The following is a 9973-nucleotide window of genomic DNA, read 5'->3' as shown; positions in this document are numbered from 1 at the left end:
AACTTAGGTTTAGGTTCAGATTAGGGTTAATTTTAACTAATTCTAGATTTAATATTTAGCTTTAAGTGAATAATATTTTAGATGCATTTTGAATAATTATTATACAGAATTCAGTTAGACTTTTTAGTTTATTTATGGTTCAACAATAAATTTCAAAACCCTCTTTTGTATATTTTGGTCACTATTTGGTCACTATCTGGTCTCTATTTGGTCAATATTTTAATGGAAAAAGTCACTAAAGTCACTATTATTTTGCTGCTAGCCCTGATATTTCACGAGAAAATCGTAACCAAATATCGCTAGCGGCAAAGATGTGTTTCGTGGAAGTTTTCTTCGGCCGGGAAAAATATCTAGATGTGTGAAAGTGGCAGTTTAAATTTTGTCAAAAAAAAAAATAAAAATGTTTGAGTTTTAATGGAGTGGTTTCATTCATGCGAAAAAAAAAAAAAAAACTTCAACGTTCAAGGTAAGTTAACACAAATTGAGTTTCTGAGGCAACTTCTGAGGCTTGGCAAACTGAATCCTGCCCACAACGCATATCACCTGACGAAGCCGTCAGTTACCATATATATATATATATTAAATACGGGTCAATTTTTTTGATATTGATATGTCAAATGAATTGAAAGTCTGAGAATAATAATAAAATCTATTAGATTCTAATATTATTTTGAGGCGGGGCTTACCGAATGGAAATTGACTCCGGAATGCGCTGCAAGTACTCAGTCATTTTGCAAAGGGTCTTTGGAAGGTCGGTAGAGCTAACACCTTCTAGGTTCCGAAAACAAGACAGACGCAGAAACAAGAATCAACAGCATTGTCTTTTTTCACCCTATCACTGCCAGACAGTGGAATCTAGAAGGTCATACATACATACATACATACATACATATAAATTTTATTTCTATCTTATTTGCTATTCAGTTTTGATAATTTTCTATTATCATATAATTTTTTTTATCATTTATTGTTTTCTGATTTTAATGGATACTGTCGCAATGTCGCACAGATTTCCACACGCTGATCACCTCACTAACGAAGAGGTTGATTACGAACTATTAATCCGCGGTAAGAGAAATGATATGGCTACTGAGCCAGAAGCTAAATATCGCCTTTTGCGGAATCTCTTCCACGACGATATCCGCGAAAAGCGAGACTACCCGTCGCCCTACACCATCGAGCAGGAGTTTGACTATATCGCGGGTAAGGTCTATGATTTGGAGAAGAAGTTGGGTCGCGGCGTGGATGATCGGGTCATGTCCCGGTTGACCCACTACGCTATGCGAGCCGCTAGAAGCCAAGCACCCGATGCTCGCTCGGAGAAAACGCGACGGGAATTGTGTGGCTCCATTCGGGAGGTTTTGAACAGAGCTAATGGGAAAATGTTACCAACGAGAAACAGGGTAGGACAAACGCGTTAGAAGCGCGCCGAAACTTGTCGACGGAGTTGGATGACGCAAACGAAGGTGCAGTAGGTGGTTATTCGTTGGAGGAGTTACAACGCGGAATCGGCGAAGCCTTGCGACGTGATCCTTCGAGTGGTGCATACCCGAAGCAACCTCCAGGGAATCGGGATCCAGCCGTAACTCCAAAACAGTCCAAGGACCAGGCACTCCTGGAGCGCATTGCGAGTTTGGAAAGGGAACTAGCGAAGGCACGATTGGAAGGTTCACGCCAGAATGCACCCCCGCGCGTCGAGCGGATAGCCTCAGAGGGTGGTCCAACAAATTCTCAAAAAGCGAGAGAGAAGCCACGGGAACGGCATTCAATGAATTTTTCTCTAGACCTCAACAATACGTGGGCGGAACAAAGCGAGCAAAACCGATGGGACCGTTACGAACCCGAGCGTGTTCGACGCGACTTATCGCGGGATCGTCAGAGAGGTGATATTGGGGCAGACCAGTGGAATCGGGACCGATATTCACCGGATCCAGATCGTGAACGTAGGGAGCATCGCCCCAGACACGAACGTGATGCCAGTAGTCGCCAGAGAGGCGATACCGGGGCACACCGGAGGGATCGAAACCGGTTTTCGCCAGATTCAGATAGAGGACGCAGGGAGCATCGCCCCAGAGTCGAGCGTGAACGCTGGGATTCTAGCGATGTCGACAGCTCTCTCGCGGATGATAACGTGTTTAGTCCGCATCGCAGGCGAGATAGCCGAAGGGAGCGGCGAATTAGCGACGCCGAGATTCAGAATGCTGACCGCCGAATGGAAAAGTGGCATTTGACCTTCAGTGGCGATAGTCGGCAACGGCCATTAGAAAATTTTCTCCACAAAATCCGTCGCTTATCGCATATGGATCGCATTGCGGACGATGTACTTCTGCAACGAATCCATACGATCCTTAGAGGGGAAGCTTATGACTGGTACCTATGCTATTCTGACGAGTTTCTCACTTGGGAGGACTTTGAAGAAAGAATACGGTACATGTACGGTAACCCCAATAAGGATCAAGGAAACCGGCAGCGGATTTATGAACGTAAGCAACACCGCAATGAAACGTTCCTTTCGTTCAAGATGGAGATCGAGCGACTCAACAAACTGTTGACCACACCGTTGGACCAGCACCGGCTCTTCGAGGTGATCTGAGACAATATGCGACCGCATTACCAATTGAAATTGGCCTGTAAAACGGTTCGAGATTTGCGAAAGCTCGAGTACTACGCTTATCGCATCGATGCCTACGATCCCACTTTTCGACAGTATAGGGATGGACCAGCTCGACCCCCCAATCGAGTCCATCAAATCGAAGTGGAGAACCGGAGCAGCGACGAGTCGTATTCGGAAGCGGAAGAAGTCAATTTTATTGGGCGGAAAGGTGAGCAGCGAAGGAAACCGGTAGAGTCAGCCAACCTTTCAGTGGAAACCAGACAAGTGCGGCAGCGACCAACACACGAAACGGAGCGCTTGGGCCCGTTGTGCTGGAACTGTCGTAAGAAGATGCATGTCTGGAGACACTGTTCCAAGGAAAAACGAGTTTTCTGCTATATTTGTGGGAATTCCGGGAAGGTGTCCAGTAACTGTGACAGCCACCCGCGAGTTGCAAACGAAAGGTCGGGAAACTAAATCGGGAATGCCAGAATGGGAGCAACCGCATTCCGATTGGAAGAGATGTTCCCAATGACGTTTACTTAGATCCGTTTCAGGAGGTGTGCGAAGTGCGGGTTCAGACTACTCTATGTCCGCACATTACTGTGCGGATCTTCGACGAAGAGTATGATGCACTGTTGGAGTCCGGAGCGAGTGTCAGTGTGACTAACATCCCTGACCTTGCCGAGCGAAACGGATTAATCCTTCAACCCAGCCCTCTGAAGATCGTAACTGCAGATAAGACCGTCCATGAAAGTCTGGGGTACGTACAGTTGCCTGTACGCTTCCGAGGAGTTACGAAAGTACTTCCCACTCTTGTAGTTCCTCAGGTTTCCCAGCAACTTATTCTTGGTTACGACTTCTGGAGACAGTTCGGTATTCAGCCGATGATTCAGGGAGAGAACGGTTTCGAGCGGATAACCACTATCGAGTCGACTACACGAGCCCACTGCGGCGAAGACTTTGTACCGGCGGGGGTAAAATCGATTACCACACTACCGGTTTTAAAACCGATGGGGCCAGATGAGACGCTGGATATTCCGGCTTTGGAATTACCAGAGCCATCAAAAACAACCCCTGAATCAGTTGAAACCGAACATGATCTGACGGTAGAGGAGCGGAGAAGTTTGGTAAAAGTCGTCAAGATGTTCCCTTGTACGACCGAAAACAGACTGGGGAGAACATCGTTGCTGCAACACGAAATCGTGCTCAGAGAGGAGGCAAAACCGTGTCGGCAACCGTTGTACCGATGTTCGCCTGCAATACAGGCGGAGATGGAAGCAGAATTAGAGAGCTACAAACGTAAGGATGCCATCGAAGAATGCACTAGCGAGTGGGCAAGTGCTCTGGTTCCTGTTCGCAAAACGAATGGGAAATTAAGAGTGTGTTTAGACTCGCGGCGGATCAATGCTTGGACCAAGAAAGATTCCTATCCCATGCGCAACATGGGAGGAATATTCCACCGGCTTGGTAAAGCCAAGTATTATTCCGTTGTGGACCTGAAAGATGCGTATTTCCAAATTCCTTTGAAGAAGGAATGTCGGGATTATACCGCTTTCAGGACCCCACAAGGATTGTTCCGCTTCAAAGTCTGTCCGTTAGGCTTAACTGATGCGCCCTTCACGATGTGTCGCCTGATGGACCGTGTGATAGGTTTTGACCTAGAGCCAAACGTCTTCGTCTACCTAGACGATATCGTCATCGCTACGAAGACGTTTGAGGAGCACGTCCGGCTTCTGAGGACCGTGGCGGAGCGCCTAGCGAAAGCCAACCTAACCATCTCGCTTGGCAAAAGCCGCTTCTGTCGCAAGCAGGTTACCTATTTGGGCTATCTGCTTACCGAAGAAGGTGTAGCCATCGACAATAGCCGAATAGCCCCGATTTTGAACTACGCTCGACCACGCAACGTAAAAGACATTCGTCGTCTGTTGGGTCTGGCCGGATTCTACCAACGTTCCATCCGAGAATACAGTCGGATCGTGGCACCGATTTCTGATCTCCTAAAAAAATCGAGAGCGAAGTTTGTCTGGACTTAGGCAGCCGAAGCCGCCTTTGGGGAGCTTAAAGCTGCGTTAGTTTCAGCACCGATTCTGGGGAATCCAGATTTTTCGCTTCCGTTCTCGATCGAGTCCGATGCTTCGCATAATGCTGTTGGGGCAGCCCTGATTCAACACGATAACGTGCCGAAAGTCGTGGCCTACTTCAGCAAAAAGTTAAGTAGCACTCAACGGAAATATGCGAGTGTCGAGAAGGAATGTTTGGGAGTGCTATTGGCGATCGAACATTTCCGCCACTTTGTTGAAGGGACCCGATTTAAGGTGGTCACCGATGCTCGAAGTTTGTTGTGGCTGTTTTCGATTGGGGTTGAATCGGGCAATGCGAAACTGCTACGTTGGGCTCTAAAAATCCAGTCGTACGAAATCGAGCTGGAGTACAGAAAGGGCAAAAGCATCATCCTGGCGGACTGTTTGTCTCGCTCAGTCGAGATGATATCTGTACGAGCTTTAGATGTCGAACAGCAGGAACTTGCGACGAAGATTCAACATGAGCCAGCTAAGTATGCAGATTTTCGTGTTGCCCACGGGGAAATTTGGAAGTTCGTGAAGGTGGACGGAAGAGTTGAGGACCCGCGATTTCAGTGGAAACGGTATCCAGCAAAAGCGGAGAGACCCGAGATTGGGCGTACGGTTCACGAACGTGCACATTTGGGCTTCGAGAAGACATTGAATGCTGTGAGGGAACGATTCTATTGGCCATACATGAGCAGTGAAGTGAAGCGAATCTGTCAAACCTGCTTAACGTGTTAGATGAGCAAAGCTTCGAACCAGAACACGAAACCTCCCATGGCCAATCAGAAGAAGATCGCTCAGTACCCGTGGCAATTTCTCGCAATGGATTATGTCGGCCCTCTGCCAACTTCGGGCAAAAATCGAAACACGTGCCTTCTGGTGGTGACCGACCTGTTTTCCAAATTCGTGATCGTTCAGCCCTTCCGACAAGCAACAGCTGAATCGTTAGTCATCTTCGTGGAGAATTCTCTGTTCCTGCTGTTTGGAGTACCGGAAGTGATCCTCTGGGATAATGGATCCCAGTTCACCTCTTCGTTATTCAACGATCTGTTGACCCGGTACCATGTCACACACTGGAGAACGCCCAATTACCACCCCAGGTGAATGACACGGAAAGGGTTAACAGGGTGATAACGACTTCTATTCGGGCTTGCATCAAGAAGGATCACAAAGAATGGGCGAATAACCTGCAACAGATCGGCAACGCGGTGAGAAACTCTGTCCACGAAGCCACCCACTACACTCCTTACTTTGTCCTGTTTGGTCGGAACATGGTATCCGACGGCCGAGAATATCGGCATCTGCGCGACGCGCCGACTCCGGGTAACGACAAGCTAGTAGACGAGGAGAGGAAAAAGCTGCTTGAAGATGTGCGAAAAAATTAAAAAACCGCTTATGAAAAGCACTCCTCGTACTACAACCTGCGCTCCAATGCGAACTGTCCTACCTACTCGGTCGGTGAGCAGGTGCTCAAAAAGAACACGGAGCAGTCGGACAAAGGGAAAGGGTTTTGCGCCAAGCTGGCACCGAAGTACATTCCAGCGGTGGTAAGGAGGGTTGTAGGGGCACATTGCTACGATCTTGACGATTTAGAAGGACGAAGACTGGGAACTTACAATTGTAAATTTCTTAAAAAATTGTCTCGTCCTTAGTCTAACGTTTCCACCGTTGCAGAATTTTGATAAATTTATTTTCCAGCTATGTAACTCTAAGGAGTGACAATATGAAATTGATTTCTTTTCGAGCTATGTAACTCTACGGAGTGACAAAATAAAATTTGATTTTTTTAAGCTATGCATCTGGAGTGACAAGGATAAATTTTGATTTTCAAAACCTGTGTAGCTCTACGGAGTAACTTTTTCAATTTTAAAATAAGTGAGGGACCGAACTTCCTTTCGCTTTCTCGATGGTCATTGGGCAAGTTGCTGAATCTGCACAATCAAAGTGGCTCGTAAGAGTATTGGCCTCGTAGAACAGAGTATGAAGTTAAAGAAGGAGCTGGGCAATGACCTGTCGAAAGTAGTGGAAACACGAATTAGAAGTGAGCCCAAAGCGATGATTTCGCAGGGTCAAGTAATGACTCAGTTCTACAAATACTCGCCGCACTAAAATTTCAAGATTGTGTAGAATGGTAACAATTTGTTCCAATTCTCAACCTCACTTTGTTGAAATTCTTCAAACATTTTCGATACATAGGCTCAATTGAGTCGAGACAACTGAGCCATGATGCGAAAGCTCTGGTGCAGAAACACTGTTCTGCCATTTCGTAAGGCTGCGCACAGTAGTGCGGCCCTCACAAAAACCCTTTTATTTACTGGGGGATCCTTGATGCTGCAACGCTCGAGGAACTTTACGAAATGTGTCGAAATAGAAAAGTGGGAAGTTAGAACGAAGAAATTGTTCTGAGTAGTTGAAGCGAAACATATTACCAAGAATCGTCCACAGACAACGAATTCTTGGTGAATGTTAGCATCAAACGAAGAGAGTTTCTTCATTTTACCAGGGAAAGACTTCTAAAAGACGTTAGACAAATCAAGGGCAAGGAAAAAACGAGGCGAATGCAAAATTTCCCTTTCGGCGTCAATAATGTTAGTGTGTGCAACTACATCGAGTCTTAGGTGTAAGTTAGTACCTAACGCTATGTACATTTACAAATTGGCCTGCTACTTAAATTTAATATTTGAGTTAGTGAGTCGATTTACTTTGTAAATAGTAGATTTAATTGCATGTTATTTATTTATTTATTTATATTTAGGATATAAGTAAATATTTATTTAGAGGTTTATGGGTTTGCTGAATTAGGGTTAATTAATTTATTTTCTTATCTGTTATTTATTCAATTGTTTATTTAGTAAATTATTTATGTTAGTGTACATGTTTTTGCATGAAATATTGTTAGTTTCTGAAATTTTTGTCTGGGTTGAAAAATTTATGTTTTGGAAAGTTTATGGTTTGGAATTTATGGCTCGCTGCCGTCATGCTAGCAAGCCGCTGCAGCCACCCTTCGGAGCAAAATCTTATTCTAGTGTCCGGCTCTCCTAAAAAAATTAAGAAATAACCATATTAGTTCTTGTTCATAATCTTACCTGTAATTGGAAGTCATCTTTCCTGTTCATTTCTTCCTTCGATGTCCGGTTCATCTCTATATTCGCCTCCAGATCCTACTCGTACCCGGGTAGTCCATTCCATCCGTCGCGGGTATCGATGGAGGCGGTGATATGGTCCTTCAAAACATAGTTTTCTATGGAAGTTCTCTTTAGTGAACTTCCGTATAAATTATATAAAATTATCATTTTTCTTACCTGTTTTTCCGATTTACTATCCCGTAGCACAAAACACACTCTTCTTAATCACTGTTTACTTTACGTTTGACGTTTCTATCGCTGCTGTACGGGTGTTCATATGTGTGCGTAATTCAGTGCGGAGCTTTTTATAGCACAGGGTGTTTAATCATTTTTCGTCTATTTCGTTCTGGTCGATTATGTGCGATGTTAGAAACATTTCGTAAAATGTATTTTGAGTTATTTATGTCGGTTCATGTTTCAGGTTATCGGATGTAGTCCGGTGTAGAAGCATAATCGTTTTATGTTGAGTATTTATGCGAATTGCAGTAGCAGTTTTCTCTGTGACCGATAATTTCGGGGTATGAGTTACTGCTGGGTAAATTAATGTGGGTTATTGCGTTTGCGGGCAAAGATTCGTGTTCAGCAGAGTCTATGGTATATAGAGTCGCGCGAAGAGAAAATCTATCGTTTCGTCAACACAGTTTTTGTGCCGTTTGTTGCCAAGAACTATACAGTTCTGTTTTTCACCATGCATAAGCGAATATCATTTTTTGAAATTCTTCACAAGGTACACAGTTTTGAAAGATTACACCGGTGATGTTTTGTTAAATTTAAGTGAACCAGTGTACAGGTTTAATGTTGGATTAAAATGTGTAAGTAAAACTTCGGAAAAACACATATTCTTTATTACGCTCAATTACAACACTTTTCATCTACTCCTAACATTATCACCTTGTTTATTTACATTGCTCGATTGGTACCCTCGTTTGACACTGATTTGGTTCCTTTGGTTTCATCTTTGCGGGACTCTTAAACATAGACTCTGGTGTTCAGGTGTGTTGGGGTGTCTTTGACGTAAAACAGAAGGTAGATTTATGTAGGATACCTTTCCAATCATAGTGTTGGAGTAGTCCTGTATGTGAATGTGCCAATTTATTGTTGTAATTGTTTGGGGTATTTATGAATATTTATGTGGCAGATTTCTCACTAGACGAAGAGTCGTCGTTAGAGTTACTACTGGAGATTTTAATGCGTTTGCCTAATAGAGAGAAGTTATCAAAGACGGAAATTCTCTCGAAAAGTAAATAGCATGGGAGTTTTGCTGGGGGTGCCTTTCCAACATCGTGATTGGAGCAGTCCTCTAGCAAAATTGCCTTGGAATATTGGAAGCTCGTTTTAAAAAATAAAGCGATGCCGTATTTGGGAATAATCTATTTGGGAAATTTAATTGAATCACCGCACAGTACCGAAGAAACGTTACACGCCCATAGTTTGAATTTCTTGGTGAACCTAACATTTTGTAAATATTGTAAATAGTAGCTTAAGTTATGATTGCTTTTGTAAGTATTTTGTACACAATTTCTTCTAGAATTTTTCTCATTTGGTAATTCGTTTCTGTCAGGTTTGCAGTTACGTAAATTTGATTGTACTCATACAATCAAATTTTCGTAAAACAGACCGGGGTGTTATGTAGCAATCATGTTGGTGAATTTAATTTGCATAATTATTCTTCGTCAATTTTCGAATTTATAGCTGATCTACGATAAAGATCATGGATAGTTGGCTAACCAGGCGCAATTACACCTTGCGTACGAGTTAGCCGTTTGAATATTTGCTCTTCTTTTAGCCTCTCATTCGCGGTGACGCAACCAAAATCTCAAGCACGAATCAGCGACTTACTTGCTTGTTCTTCTTGGTAAAATCCCAGCCAGCGCAGGTCATTAAACTTGGGAAATGAAATGGTTAGATGCATGAATCTAATGGGAAAGGGAGATATAAACTCGGGTTTGAATTTACCGTCGAAGTTCGTTGCAAAATTTCCGGTTTCAAACCAAAATTTTCGTTTGATCTGAGGATTACACCAAGCTCGCTTCGATCAGATCTATTTGAACAGTGACCGAAGGCGGAGTGCGTGATTTGTGTTTTGTTTCGCGATATTTGCAGGTTTGTCTCAACGTGAGATGTTTTTTAGATTAGCTAGTTATATTTAAATGTTACTTTGTTAATAGAGTTAGCGCAGTTAGGAG

General features: G+C 43.8%; 1 long non-coding RNA gene across 1 annotated transcript; it reads right to left on the bottom strand.

The window, feature by feature from the left end:
- Window positions 1-6310: 6310 nt before the first annotated feature.
- Window positions 6311-8303, bottom strand: LOC129727655 (uncharacterized). The gene is made up of 2 exons (XR_008728578.1): window positions 7965-8303; window positions 6311-7903 (listed from the first exon to the last, which is right to left on the bottom strand). It is a non-coding gene; the product is annotated as an uncharacterized LOC129727655 (long non-coding RNA).
- Between the last annotated feature and the right edge of the window lie 1670 nt (window positions 8304-9973).

The sequence above is a fragment of the Wyeomyia smithii genome, chromosome 1 (assembly GCF_029784165.1).
Source record: "Wyeomyia smithii strain HCP4-BCI-WySm-NY-G18 chromosome 1, ASM2978416v1, whole genome shotgun sequence".
NCBI lineage: Eukaryota > Metazoa > Arthropoda > Insecta > Diptera > Culicidae > Wyeomyia > Wyeomyia smithii.
This window is presented reverse-complemented; position numbering and strand designations above follow the sequence as displayed.